The sequence below is a fragment of the Girardinichthys multiradiatus genome, chromosome Y (genome assembly GCF_021462225.1).
Source record: "Girardinichthys multiradiatus isolate DD_20200921_A chromosome Y, DD_fGirMul_XY1, whole genome shotgun sequence".
Taxonomy (NCBI): domain Eukaryota; kingdom Metazoa; phylum Chordata; class Actinopteri; order Cyprinodontiformes; family Goodeidae; genus Girardinichthys; species Girardinichthys multiradiatus.
In genome coordinates, this window is record NC_061818.1 from 31,050,221 (window position 1) to 31,057,673 (window position 7,453).

A 7,453-nucleotide genomic window follows, 5' to 3' on the forward strand; every position below is an offset into this window, starting at 1 on the left:
CCTGTGGTGGATTAGCTGTTTCTGTGTTTGCCTTTGCTTCTTTAAGCATATGCATCCATGAGCAAAAGTATGCTCTGGCAAAGATGCATAAGTATGCACATGCAATGAGTGCTGTGAATGCAGAACGTAGTGCAATGAAAGTGACTGGTGGTGAACATAGAGATCTCCTGAGAGGCGGCCAGGTCGGAAGGATTTTCTGTACCACGGTGTACATTTTACCAGTTGGGAAAGAGTTCCACCTACAGATGTGGGCCTGCTCTTCTGCCTGTGTTATCAATCTTCAGAGCAGCTCTTACCCACGGAAACTGTATAATTACTGAAAATATAAACAGGTGCCTGCAGCTAAAATTCAGTCTGGGCAGCAAACAACTTAGCAAGCACCTGAGTAAATCTGAGTAAACCTCATTACCTGCACTCCTGTGTGTAACCACTTGTTTTTAACACTAGAAAACAAAATTATGTGCTCTTGTGAACTTCCACCTGAACAGAAACAATTATTTTGTACATAACTTTCAAATTAGGAATCAAGGCAAAGGAAAGTGAAGTTAAAATCTAACATAAATAAATTTTTATAGTCTGATTTTCATGTTTTGTAACTTTGGCTACACTTCAATCGGTGATGCTTGTAGTGCAAACTTGGTGTATTTCTCCAAACAACAAACTTATGTGATTAATACTGCATGCTCCACCATTATTGGCTCTCTGCTAAAGATATGTTAAAATCAGATCTTTTATTGCAGCATCATAATCTTTTTAGTAAGGGGGGAATCCAGGTTAAAAAAAGTTTTATTTTTACAAAGAATTGTTGTTACAAAATAATTTGTTTTTAAGCTTACAGTTGTTTTTTTAAGTTAGATATGATGTAAACTTTTTTTTTTTTTACTTTCACTTGTTCAGAATATATGGAAATAGTTTAATTAAAAGACCATCAGTTCCTGATTCTATGGAATATAAAAATGAAATGACACAAAGGCCTGTTTCTTTTAACTTGTCCTGCCATGCCACACAGTAAGGACGGGAGGTAAAAAAATATCCAAACCTTACTGTTAGAGAACAACAACAAAGGCTGGCACTGTAGGGTCACCAAGCCACCTCAATGACTGTTAAACTACCTTTATGCAAACTACTTCTAGTTATGTGGGAGACATGCCAAGATAAAGCCTTTTCTGTCTTCTACCATTTAAGATGTAAATGTCAAGAGTTTGCTAAATTAAACGGATACTTTAACTGAAGCTTAGTATTTTTTAAGTTTAGACTGATATTTAGCTTTTCAGCAACAAACAACCCAAGTGGGTCTTGTGTGAAACCAAGGAATAATACATGAAAATCCACCTTATATCTACTGCTATGTATGGCGTAGGACTTGTTATGCTGTGGGCCTGTTTCTCTTTCAGAGACCTTGGGAACCTTGAGCTGAGTTATGGCATCATGAAGTCTTCAAAATATCAAGACATTTTAAATATAAATATATAATAATATAAATGAGTCATCACTGGATCTCAGTACCCAGACTTCAATCCCACAGAAGATTTGTAGATGTATGATGATCGAGGACTCAGGATGATCTAAAGAGATTACAGAAAGAGTAATGATCAAATATCTCCTTCTTTGTATGCTCCAACACTGCGAGATGTTTTTGGAGACGACTAAGTGCTGTCTGCTAAAATGAGGTAATAGCCGTTAAGTGTGGTATTATTGATTTAGTGAAAAATAATTATTTCTGTGTTTCTAAAAATACCTAACTTTATTTTCAGGATTTTTACACATTTTTAACTGGGGTGCCAATGAGTGTGGAAGGCATTTTTAATTAACCACCACTAACCCATTATTTTTGTCAAAGTATAGACCTGAAGAAAAAAGGTTGAATGCACCATTTGTTGAACTAGCATTTTATGCTTGCAACACTGCTCACTGGTTTATCGTTCCTTTTATAGATTAACATTTTAAGGGTCATTTTCAGAATTTCTCTGTATTTATTTTTCGCTGTTGTACTTTTCTTCTTTTGAAGGCTCCACAATGTGCAATAAACGGGCAATAAAATACATGCAGTAATGCAGAGTATGTTTATTATTTTTGTATTTAAGAAATGCAACTTCCAGCACAAGCTGTGTGTGTGTGTGTGTGTGTGTGTGTGTGTGAGTGTGTATGTACTCATGTGTATCTGCCTGTGTGCTGTCTCATGTTTCCTCTAGGGCATGATCCAGGCTGTTGCTAGGTGCTGTGACCTCCAACAGCAACATCAAGAGAGGGTAAACCGTGCGAGGAGGAGTCAGGCTGTATTTTATTTCTGCGCCTCCCCCCTTTCTCCAAACACCCACTGTACACCACAAACTTCCCCTGGGTCTGGCCTGTGACTGGGCTGGTTCACTAATGGTTCATCATCAGGAACAATACCCACTCTGGTCACAACTAATGAGCCCCTTTTTACTGAGGAAATCAGATAAGTCTCTGATTCTAATGGATAAGATTTTTATTTCTTTTTTTCTGAAAGCATGAGTTTAAGATGTAAACAATTCATACAGTAGATAACTTCAAGAGAATTAGATTTCCCCTTCATTAGCAGCCTATCAACTGCCCCAACCCCCTCCCTACCTGCAGTCTGCAAGTACAGAGGGGCCCAGCTTTGAGGGGACATACTGTTCTCTAACCTCACTTCCAAAGCTACTTTACTGGAGCTCAACTTAAAGAGCCAGGAAGGATATACTTTGCATGCCCTGCCTGATACTTCAAAGCTACATGCAATGTGAACAGTACTGTAAAAAGGACTCCAGTAAAAAAACTTTCTTTTCCCCCAGAAAATAAGGGAAACATCCTGCTATTGGATTGTGAAAAGTGATCCTAACACCCTCCTGTTTATCCAACAAGACCACTGTCGTATTTTGTGACTTGGCACGACCCTTTTTATTCTCACTTATCGTCCTCCCAGCTGCAACTGTCACTGGCAGTTCACTTCAAATAAAGCTCAAGGCAGTTCAACAAAAGAGAGAAGACAGAGGGCAAACAAACTCGAAGGCAGACTAAACTGTGGTTAGTTTGTTGCACGAGGAAAGCACAATCTAGTGATATGTATGTGTGTCCATGTGGCATTGGGTATAGCTCTGAACTTCCATGTATTGGTCCTCAAACATTAGAAAACAAAAGTGTCTCGGTTCTATGCATGTCCACAGCTGTTGTCAGTGTTCAAACTATATGCAGATGTGTGAGCGGCTGTGTTTGTAGAGCTGTCATCGTGTGTCTGCTTCACATAAGTCAACTTTGAGAAGCCATATAATTATATGTCTTTATCAATGCTTGTCTGCATGTTTGCAAAGAGGGTTGAGATCCAGTTTTTACTTTAAAGCTGTTCTTTTTAGTACATTAATTAGCATTTTGGTGCTCAGAGACTGAGCACAAAGAAAGACCTTCATAGTAGAAGTGCAAGTATGTGTTTTGAATTAACCATTAGGCCTAATTGTATTTTAAGTGCTGGCAGTGGGTGATTAAGTAAGGCTAAATTAAATGTAACAGTTCTAACAAAAATAAAAACATTTCATTTTCTCAAGAACTTATATTACACAACAAAGTATTTGACAAATACTTTCCTTGCACTGGAAAGATATAATTAGTATTACCGTCATGTTTCTGTCATCTTATGGTCTGGGAATAGTTTAAAGCACTTAAAGCCAAATGTAAGCACACCAACCAGACCTCTAAAGTACGTCCATTTCTATGTCAATGATAGTTTGTCTTTTTAAGGAAGATAAATGGAGAAAGGCGAAGATCTGTGAAGATCTAGTCAGATGAAGTGTTCAGGCTTTTCTCCATTCAACTCCATTCGAAGACTGTTTAGCTCTGCACCTTTTTAAGGTCAAATTCTTTGTAGGGAGCACTTTAGCTAACACAGAGACTCCGGGAGAGCATAGAATTTTGACGTCAAAGTCAGGATATAATGTTTAGATCACAGTTCTCAACTTAAATGGACGAAGTGAAGCTGGAAGGTATTGTTGCTTTCGGGTAGAGTTTGGCTAATTCCAAATGTTTTCCTGTTTTTCTGCCGAGCTTGGCTAATGACACCAGGGCATACATGAAGCTGATATCAATGTACGCCTTCTTGGAATCTAATTTAAAGTGTTGCTTGGTTTAAAAACATCTTACTCTTTAGCTGGTGCCCCAAATTAAATAGTGTTTTACTTGGCAGAGTAGGCCATTAAACAGGGTGTAGTATCGGTGTAAGGCAATGGTCTCCAAACTATTTGCTACACGGGCCAAAATCATCAAGTTGACAGAACTGTGGGGCTTAATTTGTTCATTAAAAATTATTCCAATAAATAGCCTCCAGGCTGCACTTTGGACACCCCTGGTCTAGGGCACTGGTTCTCAAACCTTTTTTCAATTTTCTAACCACAACCTGTACTGATAGTCATCAAAACAATAAATGAAAACAGAAAAAAAGCTCCTATCCATTGGGCTTGAACTTTGAAAAAATAACAGAACAGTGCCTCTGAATTTCAGGTGGAAAGCTCATGGTTTCTCACTAGCCCCAACCTGATAATCCAATATGACTGGTTTGTATTCAAAACTCAGTACACTGAACTAAAAACCTTTTAACTGCACTTCAGATGATTTGGATCTTATCAAATCTTTCAGACCTTTCAGACTCTCCTTAAGTAAACATGTTACTACAGTATCTTAAAGTAGATAAAATAGTTTTTAGCTTGTATTCATGCTGGTGGTAAGCCTGTGCTAAGCAAATCACACTGTTTTTTTGGAACTGGAACATGGTTATTTGGGTTTTAAGTCAACTATGTAAGCTTAGAGGTAAATGAAACACAGTACAAAGTAGCTACAAGCTCTTGTTCATGGTTCACTGTTGTCTGTTCAGCTCATACCAGGAGTTACCTATTTTTAACTGCACTTCTCTTTTTGGAAAGCAAAGAGCAATGTGCTTAACTCACAATTAATTTCATATTTACCTCACAAATACTGGATACTGAAATTACTCCTGAGCCCCACTAAAGGCAGCTCAAGCACCATAGTGTGAGAACCATTGACACTGAGTGGTATGCTAATTTGAACATCTACTGTTGGGGCTTATTTTCAGCTGGCACAGGGGTTGGAAACGCTGGCAAGCAGGCCAAATGGTTTGGAGCAGGGGCTAAAGCTGGTGAAAAAGGGGCAATAGTGGGGCATGCGCACCTGACAGAAGACTGGTCTGAGGTCTGTTTAAGGCAGCTCTCCTACAACTAAACACATTAGGTTCCCATAGGTGGTGGCCAAAGCAAACAGCTGTCTCATCATTGTGTTTAATACCCTACAATTAATTCCAGTACAAGTTGGCTTCGGATGTCACCTAAGTAGTAAGAGAATAAATAGACCTGTGTGTAATATAATTTCCGTATAAATCCAACTGTTCTGTGAAGGCCTCAGGTGTTTGTTTGAGAACATTAATGAACAAACAGTGTCATTAAGACCAACAACCACAGCAGACAGGCAAGAGAGAATATGCTCTGGTTGGATGAGAACAAAATGAAATAGTTCGACCTAAAGGCAAAACACTATATGTGGAGGAAAACTAGCAGTAAACATCACCCCAAGTGTCATAATGGTAGCATCATCCACAATTGCAGTCATGTGAAAACATTAAGATTATCCATTTATATTAATATCTTCTGTGTTTTGAAAGGAAATCCCCCATTAAAACAAGTCTGGTGCAGTTTCACTCTAACATGTTAGAAGCAGAGAATCAAGTCTGAGCTTTAGCTGACATCTAGTGGCGCAGCTTTGAATGAACTCCTCTGAGGCTGCAGGTGTGCTTATCCTGGAAAATACAAATTAATTTAAAAAGAACATGAATAAAAATGAGGTGTTAACATGTTGTGTGAAGTACTATTTTTGTGTTTTGTGTTTTGTACCTGTTTTTTATTTTTTATTCTATGTATGATTTTTTTTTATGAACTCACTACAGATAGTTTTTTTTAATTATTTAGAGTTTCTACTTAAATTATTTCCCATGCTAAAATAATGTCAGAGATACAATATTATATTAATTCACATATTTAATAAAGAAACATGAAATGGCCGATGTAATGTATAATGTTTTTCACACAAATAAACACTTAAATAGATAAACATGATATTGTTATTTGTTTAAAGGTCAACATGATAACAAAATCTGCTTCTGACCAATATAGTTAATCAGCTTATTATATTAAATAGTGAGTTGTTGCAACTCCATTAGGTTTCCTCTTAACTGGTCCATATGGTTCCCACAAGGACAGATTCAAAGGGTTATTAATGAGGCAGATGGGAATCCAGCTGACTACCTGCACTAAGGCCTATAAGCTAAATGCAGATGTTGGACATGGCAAGTTTGGACCTGCTGTTGGACAAATCCGGAACTGTAAATCTGTTGGCCATATACTGTCTAACATTTATGGGTCACAATAAGGAAATGAGGATGTTCCTAATGTTGGGAAATGCAGCACATGAAACTTAAATGGCCAATTTACATTTTTGCGTTGTTATCACTAAACATAGAAAGCCCTGCGAGAAAACTGTCATAGTGTTTAACAAGAATGATGAAGAAGGGGCCAGGCATGGCCAAAGGGCTGGTCACAGCTAGATACATTTAGAGATTTTACATCAGTGAGGGGACAAGGTGACCTTGGCTAAACACCATCACAGAATGTGGCCTAGACATGTCATTTGATCACGTTTTCCTTTCTGATTTAAAACAATGCTATCACCACATTTATTTAAATAACTTAGTGTTTATTGGTGGGTTTTTTTTTTCCAAACACACTGCGCTTTCATCATTAAAAACACTTGGAACAAGCCTGTGAAATAACAGAAGACCAGGACATGAGAATATAATTATGACTTCCCTGACTGACAGGACTTTGTTCACTTAATAGTTTTTTAACCTTATCAATTAAATAAATCCTAATGCAGTGTCTGGACAACCTGATGTGCTGCCAGTTTTCCCAACAGATTTGTTGACCTACTTTATGCTTTCTTCTGTATTCAATTATGTTCTCTCCTTAACAATAATTTTGTACTCTTATGGTATTTCATGAAAAAAGCCAATGGCAGAGAGCTTACAATCTGATTTGATTGAAAAACTCTGCAAATCCCTCCTTGGCCGAAGCATTCAATCTCACATCATCAGTGGTACACAGCCGCTACACAAATCCTCTTCTTAATCCCAAAGCCTTTTTTTATTTTATGGTGAGTGTGCCACCCGTTTGCACAAATCCTTCTCCCCGACACACCCTGCCCCCACCTATCTGTGCGTCTGAAAAGATGAGTCTGAGGTCAGGCACAGCTGGCGTCATCATCCTGTAACTTTTTTTCTGCTCTGGGCACATTTGAAAACACGCAGGAATGAAAAGGTACCAGGACAAGGTTGGACGGACAGACGGCAAGACCTTGGAACCCACTGGAAGAATGTGATTGACTTCCTTTTTGGTTCTGC